At 47.7% G+C, this 16,705-nt stretch overlaps 1 protein-coding gene across 1 annotated transcript in view; it reads left to right on the plus strand.

The window, feature by feature from the left end:
• The window catches only part of LOC307134791 (NACHT, LRR and PYD domains-containing protein 3-like), a gene marked incomplete at its 3' end in the record, with an annotated part of 177,276 nt that overhangs the window by 2,594 nt on the left and 157,977 nt on the right, over positions 1–16,705 (plus strand). The gene's annotated exons all lie outside the window — the stretch shown is intronic.

Below are 16,705 nucleotides of genomic sequence, written 5' to 3' on the forward strand. Positions count from 1 at the left end.
GCAGAACTATAACCTGTGACATCACGGGGTTGGTTGACGCTGTTGGTAGGGGTGGGCGATATAGCCTCAGTTATATCACCATATTTCAAGAATATTTGGCATAATGATATTTATGGCGATATAGAAAAACATATATATGGAACAAAGTGTTATTGGTGATTGCAGCTGGTAGGCAGCAGCATTTATTAGTGCAAACACACACACACACACACACACACACGCTCACACTCACACACACTCTCACACTCACTCACACACACACACACACACACACACACACACACACACACACACACACACACACACACACACACACACACACACACACACACACACACACACACACACACACACACACACACACACACACACACACACACTCACACAGAGTAATAGATAAACTCATAATCTCTGTCACAAGTAGTCGACCAATAGAGGCTCCAGCACTGTTTGCAACGCAATTCTGGACTCATAAAAAATAGACAAACAACAATGATTCAGGACTCCAGCAGTGAAGGACAAGTGAGTTAAATCTTTATTGCGTGTAATACAGAAGGATCAGTAAAGATGATGGTAAGGAAGATGATGGGATGAGGGATAACGTTTGGAGATTATCCACCATATGGAGTCCTGATTGGTAATCGTGGAGTCACGGTGAGAAATATGTATTTTGCGGTTCATCAGCTTTGATCTCTGTGTGTTGTGGAATGACAAATGAATGTTTATAATGATTGAGCTTCATTTTAACTTCTGACAGTCATTATGGAAACATATTCCAGTATAATTATGAAATCTTGAGGCAGTGGGACTTTGTGTCTGAATCTGAATCAGGGCTGTTCTCTGTTTCAGTGGCAGTTTATGAAAATGGACTCTTGTCATTTGTTTTAACAGCAAAACTCATTTTTGCATCCAGGAGTAATGCAGTCCTCCCCTTTTTCTTTCTGATGCTCTGTGGCTTTCCAGTTTCCATCTTTCACTTTCTCTGTCTTTCTCTTTCTCTGTCTGTCCTTCACTGTCTCTCTACTGGTGTATCTGTTAAACTCAGGACGACCAAAAGTGTTAATTCAATTTTAATTAAATAATTCATCAAAAATATCATCATTTGTGTCTGAAGATGAACGAAGGTCTGATGGGTTTGGAACAACATGAGGAATTAATGACAGGATTTACATTTTTGTGTAATCTAACCCTTTAAAGTCTGACTACTGTTAGACTTTGGTTCCCTTTCGAAAGGGAACTCGCGCTGCGTCAGTTTGACGCTACAGGGAACGCCTCCAGCGTGACTGGTGCCTGAAATCACAATCAAAAAACGTCAATCCTATTGACCGGCGACAGCCTATGATGTCATCAAGGTGCGACCAGGAAGTATATAAGGGCACCTTGCCAACATGACAGTATCTTTTCGTCTTCAGGGACTGTTTTGCCTGTCTTCACGTGAAACGTCTACAAAGAGGATAGCAATGAAGTGTGCTGAGAAGCAACGCCACTTCTGCAGGTGTGTTTTGAATGTGTACCAGGTAGCTTTCGCTTTGGATACACACACACTTTGCTTTTACTGTCTGGGAGAAGAGCACTGCTCTGCTCTCGTCTGGACCTCTTCTCGAGGGGAGAGGTTTTCAGCATCTGGGAACGACCCTGCTCGAGCTGAGGCTGAGCGGCGTCTAAACATAAGCATGTGGTTCCTAGATGGATCTGGCTCGTCACTTGGAGACAGACGTGGTTCTCGAGGACGATCAAGATCGCGAGAGGCGGACTTCGGAGGAGGAAAAATAGGATTTATGTGTCTCCTCCTCGTCTGCTGCTCTTCCACGCGAGCAGAGGATGGGTGAGTCAGTTTAAGATGCTGAAGCTTCTCAAACCATCCTGTCCCATGTACGGGGAGTTGCTGGAGGTCATGGAATGCGCGGCGGGTAGACTGCAGCTGCCTTAGCGGCGCGTAGGAGAGAGGCTGAGCGTCCAAACAGTTCGGACGATCGGTTTCTCTCCGCCCATGACCTCCCAACTCCTGGGAGTCTTCCATTCCTTCCAGATCTCCGTCTGCAGATCTCGAGGGGATGGAAGAAACCATACTCGGCCCCGCATTTGTCGACATCATCTAGCGAAGTTTCGCTGATGTCGGGGGACTGCCTAGGCTGAGTATGTGTCGGTGCCGCCCGTGGACGAGATGTTATTTTTATCTCGCCTCTGGGCGGCCGGTGGAACTGAGAGCTCCCACCCTGCCGGTCTCTGATTGACACGGCGTACATGTCAATGGGTCACGCTGCAGCGGCTTCGCACACCACAGCGGTGTTGCAGGCTTACTAGGCGGACCTGTTGAGGGACCTCGATCAGGGGGAGGGACCCCCTGAGGCGGTAGTCGAGTCGCGCCGGACCACGGTTTTTCTCTCTCCGGGCCACCGTACAGTATAGCGCCGATGGCGGCGACGGTGGCCACGGAGAGACATCTGTGGTTTAACCGTTTGGGCATCGGGTAGAAAAATAGGTCCTTTCTCCTTGATGCCCCGGTTTCGCCATCTGAACTTTTCGGCACCTCCGTGGAGGTGGTGATGGGAAAGTTCGGAGAGGTGGAGGCGCGCTCGGCGGCATTCAGAACATGCATCCCGCTGAGGTCCGGGACCGCGCACAGGCAGTCGGGTGTCCCCGGCCCGTCCCAGTCTGAGGGCTGGAGACGGGAATAGCGAGCCAGCGTCGCCTCTCGAGCGCCCCCCGCGGAGGACTGGGGTGCAGGGGAGGCGGGACACCCGCAACAGGAAGAGGAAGGAAGCCGGGGCTGGTAACCGGAACCAGCGCAGGCAGCGGACTCCACCCCCCGAGGAGCGCGGAGATGAACGCTGCCTTTTTCCCTTCCTCTGGTTTTTCCCCCGGGCGCTTTACATCAGGCCGGTGGACCTCTGATGAGCAGAAAATGTGAGATTCTGCCGGCCCGCCTGGCTTGTTTTGTTGAGAGCGCCCCCCTCAGGGTGGCGGGCGGATACTAGCCCTATGGCTGGCTTGAAGCACCGCGAGGAGCGATTGGTGAGTCCCCCTCTGTGAGGGCGAAACATTTTCAAAACTATGTTTTTCAGAACTCTTATACATTCGCTCGCCTGAGAGGTTTTCTGGGGAAATTTGGATCGCCGCTGGATCTTCGCAGGGCCTGCAGCTCCCTGTGAGTAAGCTAAGAACGATCTTCTTTGCAACATTATGTGGTTGTGTATGAATACCTCACTTTCTGCTAGTAGAGTTTGCTGCCTCTCCGTGCTATGTTTTCCCCACTATGTGGGTAACTGAATCGCGCTCTCGCCCGAGGGCTTGTAGCGTAGGGGGCGAGCTGTGTTTTTCCTAGCGTAAAAGTGGGAAGTAGTTGAAGACCGGGTATGCACTAATGCACGAGCTGTAGTGAGATCTGCGCCCAGCTCTGTGGGGCTTGTGGAAAAGGGTTTTTGGGGCCTCATTGTGTAATATTAGAGGTGATAATATTTCTTTCCCGAGCCCTGAGTAGATCTAGTGCAGACTTATTTTCGCACCATTTGGCCTAGGCTTTGTCAAGGATGGGGGCGTTCCCTTTTAATGAAAGTGGTTCGCCCCTGGCCTGTCTTTGATAAGAACATGGCGGTGTTTATTCATCCTTGTTTCAGCCTCCTCTTGTTACAGAGTCGTCCGGCCAAGGCCCGCCCCCTTCTCTGCGTTCTGGGGTCACGAGTAATGCAGACGAGGTGTTACAGGAGACAGCGACTTCGCCAGTGGTCGTGGGGTGGAATTAAGCGTCTTTCGCCGGTTTGCGATAAGACTGTATCTGCTGTTTCCACCTTTCGGAGCTTGGTGGCCGCCATCTGCTGGCGGCCCCCGGCCTCTTCCTGGAGGACGGTATGGCCGGTGGATTTTCACATGTATGTGATGTTGTTCCCTTGCTTTATGTCTCTGTTTCACCTCCTTTAGGGCCCGGTTCGAGCTGAACATCGGACAAACCTTCTGTTAATGCGGTTCTGGTCGGATGCTCCCCTGAGGCCCGAGCATTGCCAATGGCTGACGCCCTCGCATTTATGGTTGGCCGCTGCATGGAAAGTAAGACAGCCGCCCCGATGCAGGTGACGTAAGTTGTACTCCCCTCGCTTAGAGGGTCTTTGTTTAAGCACTTCCGCTGAGTACACTGCTGTTGGCAATGTGATTAGGTCCATGTTTGTAGGCACTGCCCGAGAGACTGCGCTGTCCTGGGGGCCATAGGACACGGCGAAGCAGGTTGTCCCTAGCTGCCTCTGGGATGGAGCCAGCCCCAGGTGCGGGCGTAGGAGCCAGCTGGCTGTTAGTGGCCAGCTTGGGCGGTCTGGGCAGCAGGACTTCAAGACAGGAAGTCCCGACACCATGGCCCATGAGTGGGCCTCGGAGGCTCTTCTCCACTGGTGTCGACGTCAGCAGTGACCCGTCATTTGGCCCTGGGGATAAGTCCCCAGGTGCTAACTGGATTTCCAGGCCTTCGTCAGCAGCAGACAGCTGCCGTCAGCCCAGGTAGCAGCAGCCAGCCTTCTTAAAGTCTCGGCAGGATCCTTGGAATCTGCAGACCCCCTATTCGGGGGGGTAGGTCCTGCCAGGCCTCCCTGAGGGGTAGGCTCCCGGTCTGGGTTACCTTCGCTCAGGAGTCAGGCCCTGTTTGGCCTCCCTGAGAGCCTGCTGTGGTCAGCAGGCGCTGCCTGGTCTCCCCCGAGGGGGTACCATAGGCACTAAGTCCCTCGACGGCTGGTACGAGCTGCTAAATAGGTGGTAGGCCCTACCGGGCCTCCCTATGGGCCTGCTGTGGGGAAAGCAGGCTCACTCGACATCCTCTGCGGATGGCGTTCCTGGGCCCCAGTCACTGGATGGCTAGCATGAGTGCTAGTGGGTAGTAGGCCTCATCCGGCCTCCCTGAGTGACCTCCCTGGAGGCAAACTCCCGGTGCCCAGCCACTGTGGCGGTGAGCATGAAGTGCTATGAGTAGCACCTTCTGCTATCAGGTGGTAGGCACGGTGGCCTCCCTGACGATGAGCTCACGGTTCCCGGTCGCTGTGGTAATGAGCATGGAGCGCTATGGATAAGCACGTTCTGCTGTTGGTTGGTAGGCACTGTGGCCTCCCTGACGACGAGCTCTCGGTTCCCGGTCGCCGTGGCAATGAGCATGGAACGCTAGGCGTGGTGTGCTCTGCTATCAGATGGTAGGCACTGTTGCCTCCCTGAAAACGAGCCCCCGTTTCTCAGGCGCGAGAGTGAGACGGTTAGCGAAGCACGACGGACGGCATGCTCTGCTACCAGGTGGAGGCATTGCGCCTCCCTGGAATCGTTCCCCGGTCCCCAGTTTCGGTAACGGATCGTAGCATGGGCTGCTATCAGGCAAAGCTGCACGGGCTTCCCTGAGGGGATTCGCTTTGGAGTAGTAGGCCCACGTGGCCTCCTCTGAGGGCACGCTCTGGTCTCGTGGTTCCTGGATAAGTCCAGTCACTGAGCAGAGGCCGGCTCCCCGGCCGCTGTGGTGAGCGTAAAGTGCTATGAGTGGCACGTTCTGCTATCAGGTGGTAGGCATGGTACCTCCCTGAAAGCAAGCTCCCGGTCCCCAGCCGCTGTGGTGAGCTTGAAGTGCTATGAGTAGCACATTCAGCTTGGCTGTGAGTGCCCGATGTCTTGCAGTTGGTAGGCCCGCTTGGCCTCCCTGATTAAGCGAGTCCCTGGTCTTCCCAGCTACCTCGATGGCTAGCACGACTGCGATCAGATATCAGGCCCGTATGGCCTTCCTGAGGGTGAGCGCTGCTGTTGGATGCGCGAGCAGTCTATACAGGTTACCAGGTGGAGGCCCCTCTCGGCCTCCCTGGGGAACGAGTTCCCCAGGCGGGAACACATAACTGGCTTTACGCTGACAGCTAGTGGTCATCCGCTATCAGGCGCCGGTCTCTGGCCGTTCGCGAGTCCTGAAGGCGATGTTCTTACCCTAGCATGACGAGACGTCACTGCAGCTATGCGGTCCGCAGGACGGGACCTTCATAGTTTGCCTACGGCGTGGTTTCCTACCGGGCATGCTTATGAGCTCCTCTCAAGTGAGGGTCTGCTATGAGCTTACGGCTGCCTGGCGCTGATTTATGGTTGTAGGCCCCTCGGGGCCTCCCTGGTATGATCAGCCTGTAAGGCCCTTTGGCCTCCTAAGCACGTTTTAAAGTAAGTGCTTGGTATATCCGAGGATCGAGCGGCTTGACTCCCCTCGCTAGCAAGGGTTTGAAAGCACTTCGCTGAGCCTGGGAAGGACCTCATGTGTGTGAAGGTTTCCTTCTCAGGCGAGAGCTTGGGCTATGACCGTAGGGAGCGCTGTCACTGACAGCCTAATGTGACCAGAAGGGGAGTGGTTCAGGCATTTCAGCAGAATTTGCTTGTCTTGACAGTTGTCACTGCCATTGGGCATGCACTTCCGTCGGCATGGCGGCGTGGGTATATCGTTCCCCGTAGCGTCAAACTGACGCAGCGCAAGTTCCCTTTCGAAAGGGAACGTCTCAGGTTACAAATGTAACCATTGTTCCCTGAGAACAGGGAACGAGACGCTGCGTCGCTTTGCCATGCCGCAGGGCCTGCCTGCCGAAAACAGTCCCTTCAGACGATGAGATACTGTCATGTTGGCAAGGTGCCCTTATATACTTCCTGTTCGCTCCTTGATGACATCATAGGCTGTCGCCGGTCAATAGGATTGACGTTTTTTGATTGTGATTTCAGGCACCAGTCACGCTGGAGGCGTTCCCCGTAGCGTCAAACTGACGCAGCGTCTCGTTCCCTGTTCTCAGGGAACAATGGTTACATTTGTAACCTGAGACGTTTTCTTTCTTTCTTTCTTTCTTTCTTATTTCTTTCTTTCTTTCTTTCTTTCTTAAAAACCAATAAAAAAATTCATAAAATATGAATATACAATAATTGTGTTACCACATAACAAACAAAACAATATCTAAGAATAACCATCAATTAATTACGTGTCCGAAAAGGAGCGGGTTGAAGCAAAATCTTGTTATTTACCCACCCCTTATACAACCATTCAAAATTCCATTATATATTTTTCTATATATACTATATCTTCATAGCACAATAAACAAAAAACAAAATGTTTTGCTTTTTGCAAAATAAAGAAAACAAACATGATGCGCGATGTGCAGCCTCTCTCTCAAAGACATTCATTCAGATAGTCTTCAGAAAAGGACCTCTAGCTTAGTGAATACTTGTCTCGCAAACATGAGACATATGTCTAAAGAAACGCTGAAATGTCAGGTTTTAAACAATGTAAACCAAATTGTAAGCAAATATGTCTGTTTATGTAATCTGTGTGAAAAGAAATGTCAGAAATGATTCTGGAGTTTTTTTGCAGAAAGTGAATTGCTTTCTTTAAAGTGAATTTCGTTTTGTATAAATTGTATCTTAATTTTAATTTTTTATTTTTTATTTTTTAGCGTTGAGACTACTTTTAAAAACATGAAAAACAATGTATTGTATTGTGTATATATACATAAAAATTGGAATAAATATTTAAACATTCTTAAATCAAGATGTATTTACTAGATAAGTACAATTTTCAACTAAATAAGAAGAGTATTTTTAAGTGTAGTCAAATCTTTTGATCATTTAAAATATAATAGGCCTTTGTTGACTGCATTCTAAATAAATTATTCTAGAGTTTTGTTTTGTAGAAAGTTTGTTTTTTTGTAGAAAGTGAATTGCTTTCTTTAAAGTCAATTTTGTTCAGTCAATTCATCTTACTTGTATCTAAAAGAGCATCTTTTTGCTCTCTCTGTCAGAAGCTCATTCATTATGCAGCTCATTATGTGGGCTATTATGTTCTTTTGTCATCTCAGGTGAGATTCCAGCATTATTCATTAGCTATCATGCCTCCTCGCATACAGGCTTTGTGAAGAAAAACTGACTTACAAATTGTAAATGAATATATTGTTTTATGTGAATGAGTAGGCTCAATGATTCTCACATCAATTTGAAGCAAAAACTCTAGGCAATAACAGCCATTGGTCAAAAGTCTTGTGTACACATATATATTGTGTGCTTTGAGACCTTACTTTTTTTTTAAAAACCTTGCATAAACATTTTTCTTTCTCAAAAAAAGCGTGTACAAAAATGTTGCTCACATATTATGGTAGCCCAGTTTGTGATGAAAACAGTGTAATTACACTTTTGCCATTAATGTGTTTATAAGCAACTGAAAAAAGCACAAATGTAAGAGCATGTCAACTTCTAAAGGGCCCTAAAATAGCTCAGACTCCTAGGGGATAAACTAGAGAGACATTTGAGGTTTGTATGAAAGACCTCTGCACTTTTGTTGAGTTTAATGTTTCATATACGTAATATAAATGGCAATGCTTATTTATCAAATTGCTGTCATTCACGGTTTACTGCTACACCAAAAATCTAGTGCTGTTGCCTTGTGTTGACACAATAGACAAGCTGCAGGCCATTTGAAGTTCATCCCCAGGCCAGACTTTGGACTCACTTGTCATACTATAACTCGTAAAACATTCAAATGTCCAGATATACAGTCTTGCTGTTTTGTTTTTTTGACACATTCATGATCATTACTTTTGCTGGTGTTCTGTGACAAGCTTTATGCATGCACTTGAGTGCTTAATTTATACTTATATTTTAAGGCTCATTGTTATGGTTTAGTATTTCTTTATAATCCAGAACAATGACGAAAATAATGAAAAATAATGACGAACGAACAACAAGGAAGAACAAAAAATGAACATACAGTACACATAGTATATACAAGCAAGACATTGTTGTTAGTCACCAGTTTTACTAGTTACCAATGTTACGACAACACAACATTGGTGTCAATTTTCAGGCCTTCCCGTTTGGGTTTCTCCAGTGCTGGAAATATGTGTCATAAAGCTCTTTCCTGATCATAACCCTTCTTTTTCCGGTGATATCCCTCTGACCTTTTGTCTTTTGTAATGTCTCTCATCCATCTCTCTTTCTACAGTCTTTCTTTAATTCTCCCTCTTGCTCACTCTCACTCCTCCCCCATCATGAGTGGATATGCCCCCTACTGCTGATTGGCTCACTGTCCTGTCTCTCCTCCACCATCATGAGTGGACATGCCCCCTGCTGATGATTGGCTACAAGTGTGTTATGGTGCTTGGTCCGATCCACTTTCAACAGTGTTTCTCAAAAATCACTTACTGCAACTTTAATGAACATGAATGATAAAATGATTGAATTTCCATGCTCAGTAGTTCATCATTCATCTTTCATCCAGGCTAGAATGTTAACATATTTTGTTCCAGGTTCCTGAGTACAGACAAGTGGCAACTTCCTTTACATTCCTTTATTGTTATTTCATTATTGTTTTAATGTTATATTATTTCATCTTTTCTAGTCTTGCTGGCTGTAATCTCACTGATCAGAGTTGTGAGAGTTTGTCATCAGCTCTTCAAACCTCAAACTGTGCCTTGAGAGAGCTGGACCTGGCTAACAATGACCTGCAGAATTCAGGAGCGAAGCTGCTCTCTGATGGGCTGAAGAGTCCAAACTGTCATCTGCAGATACTGAGGTATTTAAGAACATATAAAATATAATTTACAGTCAGCCGGTCATAATGTTGGTGTCTGTTTGTAGATGATCTGACTGTTTGAAGGAATTGAAAATAATCAAAGATATGTGATATTTGAAATCCATTTGCTTTACTGTTGCCCCCCCCCCACCATTTGCTTATCAGAAGGGCGACCTGGAAGACACTAGAGAGGCCTTTAGGCCACATGTGGGTCACACCTTGCGGGGGAAGTTTGGTTTGAATGTCATGTTTGAGTTTGGTCTCATTGGTCAGTTTGAAAAGAATACATTTGGTTTCAGTCACATGGTCAAGGAATAGATAAAAGCAGATGGAACTATTGCTCTTTCTCTTTTTCCCTCTGGGGGTCTTACTCTCTGGCTCTTGAGGTGATTGGGGCTTCTCTTCTTTGCTCTCTTCTTCTCTCTCTCTCTCTCTCTCTCTCAGGTAACATTTTATTCATGCTGTGTACGATTAATGGTATAAGTTTATCATTTCAATTCAATTCAATTCAAATTTATTTGTATAGCGCTTTTCACAATACACATTGTTTCAAAGCAGCTTCACAGAAAGTGCATTTCATAAATGTACATTGAAAAATGTTAGAAAGAGAATGTTAAAGAAAAATGTTAGGATAAGTTAATCAATCATGTATTATTTTAGGCCATAACAACGCTGGCGTTGAGTCGTCTCTTCACAGGCATCGAGTCGTCTCATCACAGGGGCATCTGAAGTCTCCATGAGAGGCTGGATACAAACTGGAGCTGACGAACTAGTTACCTCGGGACTAGTGTCCCGAGATAACAACAGAAAAGCAGATGGGAAATAATTAGCATAGCTGCTGTTCAGAATATTAATGCTGTTGGTGCGATTTAACTGTAGTATAAAACTTATTTATAATGTGAATGCTTGGCTAAAGAGATGCGTCTTTAATCTAGTTTTAAACTGGGACAGCGAGTCTGAACCTTGAACAATATCCGGAAGACTATTCCAGAGTTTAGGAGCTAAATGTGAAAATGCCCTCCCTCCTTTAGTGGACTTAGATATCCTAGGAATGACCAGAAGCCTCGAGTTTAGTATCATCTCATACATCCATTTTGAAACTATTTTAAGTGTAACCATAACCAGATTTTGTCATTAAATCCTTTCTATTACGAATACTGTGGTAACAAATTTTGATTTGGTATTGACTTTGAAGTGCTCCCTATTGCAATACAATATAGTCACATTATAGCAACGCTCTCCCACATATTTTGCTATTGTAACTGCACTTATTTCCATCGTTGGTATAAGTTGCAGTGGGTGGAAACAGACGAGAAATGTACAGTTTTCTTCCATCTTACTGATAACGTTTCTTGAGTCTTCTGGCAACCCTGCAGATTGAACCATCTACAGGAGTCCACTCTTACAGATGGTGCCGAAACCCGGGATCCCTTTCAGTGAATTTTCTGAAATTTACTTTGATCTGTGTAAGAATGAGGACATTTTTTCACAGTTGAACTTGTGAATGGATTAAAGCTGACCTTCTGACCAAGGAATGGGTAAGGCTGTTTTCATTGTTTAATGGTTGAAGGAATTGCATGAAACAGAACTTAGAAGGTTTTAAATAGCTTCCATAGTCCCATTACTGTACAATCCGTAAATATTCAGATAATCTCCTCGGGATGGAAGGGAAATTTTATAGTGACATATTGTTTGCTTTATGGAGTGAAAAAGTTGAGCCTACCTTGTCTAAACTCAAGAAAGAGTATATTGGAATTAAAAGTTCAGATGATGAAATGGTCAGATAGTGGGACTTAAATGGCAAACACCAAAAGAAATCAAAACATGGTGAAATAATTGAAGCTTTAAACTTCATAAGTTGTAAAAGGCTACGTGATGTGACGACACATCTATTTTCAAGTATAGATGTGAAATGTAAAGAAGTGGAATCTAAAAATGAAGAAGTAGAAAAGGCTGAGGCAAAGATTCAATATCTTCAAACATCCATCCATCCATCCATCCATCATCTTCCGCTTATCCGGGGCCGGGTCGCGGGGGCAACAGTCTAAGCAGAGACGCCCAGACTTCCCTCTCCCTAGCCACTTCCTCTAGCTCTTCCGGGGGAACCCCGAGGCGTTCCCAGGCCAGCCGGGAGACATAGTCCCTCCAGCGTGTCCTAGGTCTTCCCCGGGGCCTCCTCCCGTTGGGACGTGCCTGGAACACCTCCCTGGGAAGGCGTCCAGGAGGCATCCGAAATAGATGCCCGAGCCACCTCAGCTGGTCCCTCTCGATGTGGAGGAGCAGCGGCTCTACTCCGAGTTCCTCCCGAGTGACTGAGCTCCTCACCCTATCTCTAAGGGAGCGCCCAGCCACCCTGCGGAGAAAGCTCATTTCGGCCGCCTGTATCCGGGATCTTGTCCTTTCGGTCATGACCCACAGCTCATGACCATAGGTGAGGGTAGGAACGTAGATTGACCGGTAAATCGAGAGCTTTGCCTTGCAGCTCAGCTCCTTCTTCACCACGACAGACCGGTACATCGACCGCATTACTGCAGAAGCTGCACCGATCCGTCTGTCAATCTCCCGTTCCATCCTTCCCTCACTCGTGAACAAGACCCCAAGATACCTGAACTCCTCCACTTGAGGCAGGAACTCTCCACCCACCTGAAGCGGGCAAGCCACCCTTTTCCGACTGAGAACCATGGCCTCGGATTTGGAGGTGCTGATTCTCATCCCAGCCGCTTCACACTCTGCCGCAAACCGTCCCAGTGCATGCTGAAGGTCCTGGTTAGAGGAAGCCAACACGACAACATCATCTGCAAAAAGCAGTGACGAAATTGTGTGGTTCCCAAACCGGACACTCTCCGGCCCTTGGCTGCGCCTAGAAATTCTGTCCATAAAAATTATGAACAGAACCGGTGACAAAGGGCAGCCCTGCCGGAGTCCAACATGCACCGGGAACAAGTCTGACTTACTGCCGGCAATGCGGACCAAGCTCCTGCTCTGGTTGTACAGGGACTGAACAGCCCTAAGCAGGGGGCCGCCGACCCCATACTCCCAGAGCACCCTCCACAGGATGCCACGAGGAACACAGTCGAATGCCTTCTCCAAATCCACAAAACACATGTGGACTGGTTGGGCAAACTCCCATGAACCCCCCAGCACCCTGGAAAGGGTATAGAGCTGGTCCAGTGTTCCACGACCGGGACGAAAACCACACTGTTCCTCCTGAATCAGAGGTTCCACTATCGGCCGAATTCTCCTCTCCAGTACCCTGGCATAGACTTTCCCGGGGAGGCTGATAAGTGTGATCCCCCTATAGTTGGAACACACTCTCCGGTCCCCCTTCTTGAAAAGAGGGACCACCACCCCGGTCTGCCAGTCCAGAGGTACTGTCCCCGACCGCCATGCGATGCTGCAGAGGCGTGTCAGCCAAGACAGCCCCACAACATCCAGAGACTTGAGGTACTCAGGGCGGATCTCATCCAACCCCGGTGCCTTGCCACCGAGGAGCTTTTTAACCACCTCGATGACTTCAGCCCGGGTGATGGACGAGTCCACCTCTGAGTCCCCAGCCACTGCTTCCTCAACGGAAGACATGTCGGTGGGATTGAGGAGATCCTCGAAGTATTCCTTCCACCGCCCGACGATATCCCCAGTTGAGGTCAACAGGTGCCCATCTCCACTGTAAACAGTGTTGGTAGGGCACTGCTTCCCCCTCCTGAGGCGTCGAACGGTTTGCCAGAATCTCTTCGAGGCCGACCGATAGTCTTTCTCCATGGCCTCACCAAACTCCTCCCAGGCCCGATTTTTTGCCTCCACGACTACCCGGGCTGCAGTCCGCTTGGCCTGCCGGTACCGGTCAGCTGCCTCCGGAGTCCCACAAGCCATCCAGGCCCGATAGGACTCCTTCTTCAGCTTGACGGCATCCCTTACTTCCGGTGTCCACCACCGGGTTCGGGGATTGCCGCCTCGACAGGCACCGGAGACCTTACGGCCACAGCTCCGAGCGGCCGCAGCGACAATGGAGGTGGAGAACATGGTCCACTCGGACTCAATATCTCCAGACTCCCTCGGGATCCGGTCGAAGTTCTGCCGGAGGTGGGAGTTGAAGATCTCTCTGACAGGGGGCTCGGCCAAACGTTCCCAACAGACCCTCACAGTACGTTTGGGTCTGCCGGGTCTGTCCAGCTTCCTCCGCCGCCATCGGATCCAACTCACCACCAGGTGGTGATCAGTTGACAGCTCCGCCCCTCTCTTCACCCGAGTGTCCAAGACATATGGCCGAAGGTCTGATGACACGACCACAAAGTCGATCATCGACCTCCGGCCTAGGGTGTCCTGGTGCCACGTGCACTGATGGACACCCTTATGCTTGAACATGGTGTTCGTTATGGACAAACCGTGGCTAGCACAGAAATCCAATAACAGAACACCGCTCGGGTTCAGATCAGGGGGGCCGTTCCTCCCAATCACGCCCCTCCAGGTGTCACTGTCACTGCCCACGTGGGCGTTGAAGTCCCCCAGTAGAACGACGGAGTCTCCAGTCGGAGCACTTTCCAGCACCCCTCCCAGAGACTCCAAGAGGGCCGGGTACTCCGCACTGCCATTTGGGCCGTAGGCACAAACGACAGTGAGAGACCTATCCCCGACTCGAAGGCGCAGGGAAGCGACCCTCTCGTTCACCGGGGTGAACTCCAACACATGGCGGCTGAGCTGGGGGGCTATAAGCAAACCCACTCCAGCCCTCCGCCTCTCACCATGGGCAACTCCAGAGTGGTAGAGAGTCCAGCCTCTCTCGAGAAGTGTGGTTCCAGAGCCCAAGCTGTGCGTGGAGGTGAGCCCGACTATCTCTAGTCGGTACCTCTCGACCTCCCGCACAAGCTCAGGCTCCTTCCCCGCCAACGAGGTGACATTCCACGTCCCTAAAGCCAGATTCCGTGTCCAGAGATCGGGTCGTCGGGGGCCTCGCCCTCGACTGCTGCCCGATTCACAAAGCACCGGCCCCTTACGCTCCCTCCTGCAGGTGGTGAGCCCACAGGAGGGCGGCCCCACGTGACTCATTCGGGCTGAGCCCGGCCGGACCCCATGGGGGGAGGCCCGGCCACCAGGCGCTCGCATACGAGCCCCAACCCCGGAACTGGCTCCAGGGTGGGGCCCCGGCTGCGCCATGCCGGGCGACGTCACTGTCCTTGGTGTAATTGTGGTCATAAGGGTTTGTGAACTGTTCTTAGTCTGGCCCGTCACCAAGGACCTGTTTGCCTTGGGAGACCCTACCAGGGGCATATAGCCCCAGACAACATAGCTCCCAGGATCATTCGGGTACTCAAACCTCTCCACCACGATAAGGTGACAGTTCAAGGAGAGGTATCTTCAAACACAGCTAGATAAATTACTAGTTGAGCAGTTAGCCCTGACTGCAAAGTGTAGCAAACACAAGGAAACCATTGCAGACCTCAAGGCTAAGCTAAATGCTAAAAAGTGCATGCCTCCCACAATGCTTAACAGCAAGGGGATTAAAAAGCATGTTCACTTCTTAGATGAGGGGACTTGCTCTAATGAATCTGAAGCGTTTAGTTCAGAAAATGCACAAGAAAGTGTGCCTATTTCAGTTCTTAAGGTGATGCAGCACCGTAATAGCGCCGAGTCATGTACCAGTACGCATGGTGTGCAAGCATTAGAGAGACATGAATACCCTCAAACTCCAGGAGAACATAGCAGACAACCCAATGGCAAAGAGAACAGGTTTTGCAGGTCCTGTCAGAAAATAGGCCATTCAGAGGAAAAATGCTGGTCGCTGGGAAGGGGTCGAGCTCCACCTTATTTTCAGAAAAATAGAAAATTTCTTTCTAAGGGCAATCATCAGCGCTCATTTGCAGGTAAAACTCTCAGTGAGTTGACTGCATTGTTCATGCAAGGCCTTCAGCTATTAACTTCACTTGCGAGTGGGCTAGCAGCCTAATAGCAATGAGTTTAATAGTAAAATATCCAGATTGCAATGATCCTGTTTGTATTTTCAAATTTGTAATTGTATAACACATTGTGCGCATTGATTACACATTTTAGTTGTTTGTGCTACGAGATACACATAAACTAATCAAGTTTATTCTTTAAAACACATGATTGCTTTACTGTAAGTGATGAAACACTTAGGATTAAGGCTGTAGATGCTATGCATTCTAGGCCATGTATCTTGTGTAAATTGGAATAACTTTAATACTGGAATTGTATAGCAATTTCAAGATTACATGTGTGTCTATGTTGAATTTGTTATTCTCCTATAGTGAAAACTCTGCTATTTCCTATATAGCTGTAGTTAAACCATGTACAGGAGCACAGATTTGCCATGTGGCTACAGTGTGAATTACAATTGCATTTACCATGAGAATGTTTTCATCACAGCAGGATTCGAGAACTCCAAACTTTGCATTTTATCATGCTCTTTAACAAAAACATTGGTGTGAGAAGAGTTTGAGCCAGACCACACCTCATACTGATATTGTATTACTGGCTGCCTGTTACAACAGGGCTAAATTTGCATCACAATTGCAGACTTCCTCACCATGTTTGGGCATGACTTACACATTGTCACAGCTAAATTCAGTCACATAGATTAAGTTAAATCTACATCTGCCTCACAAAATGTCTTTACATCTAGACTGTATTATAACTGTGAATTTCTTCCAGTTATTGTCTGTTTTGTTTTTTTCTTTTGATTTACTAAATCAAGTATTATTTGTCTCACCAAGTTAAATATCAAAAGGATATTTCTCATCCTTACCTAGTGAAAAAAATATTATTTTATCATTGTATTGTAAGAATGCATTTGATTTTGAACTTTTTTGATTTTGAATTGATTTCTGAGTCTTTGTATTTTTCCATTTTACAATGTAACAATGGTTTTGGACATGAATTCAATTGAATTTCTGAATTTGGTTACACAATATTTTGCTGATACTTCTCATGAAAGAGGAGTTTAAAACCAACAATGATTGTTGTTTTGTTATAATGCAATTTATTTCAATGTTTCAAAGATTATTTCTATTTCTTTATTTCTTTATTTCAAAGAGCTTGTGAGATCTTCTTTTATTCTAAACCTTGACCACTTTATTAAGTACATCGAATTAAAGGCTTATTGCCAGAGATTAGTTTAATCTGACCATATCAAACTTCTGACCAATGACAAATGCC

This window comes from Gobio gobio (genome assembly GCF_949357685.1).
Source record: "Gobio gobio genome assembly, chromosome: 12".
Taxonomy (NCBI): domain Eukaryota; kingdom Metazoa; phylum Chordata; class Actinopteri; order Cypriniformes; family Gobionidae; genus Gobio; species Gobio gobio.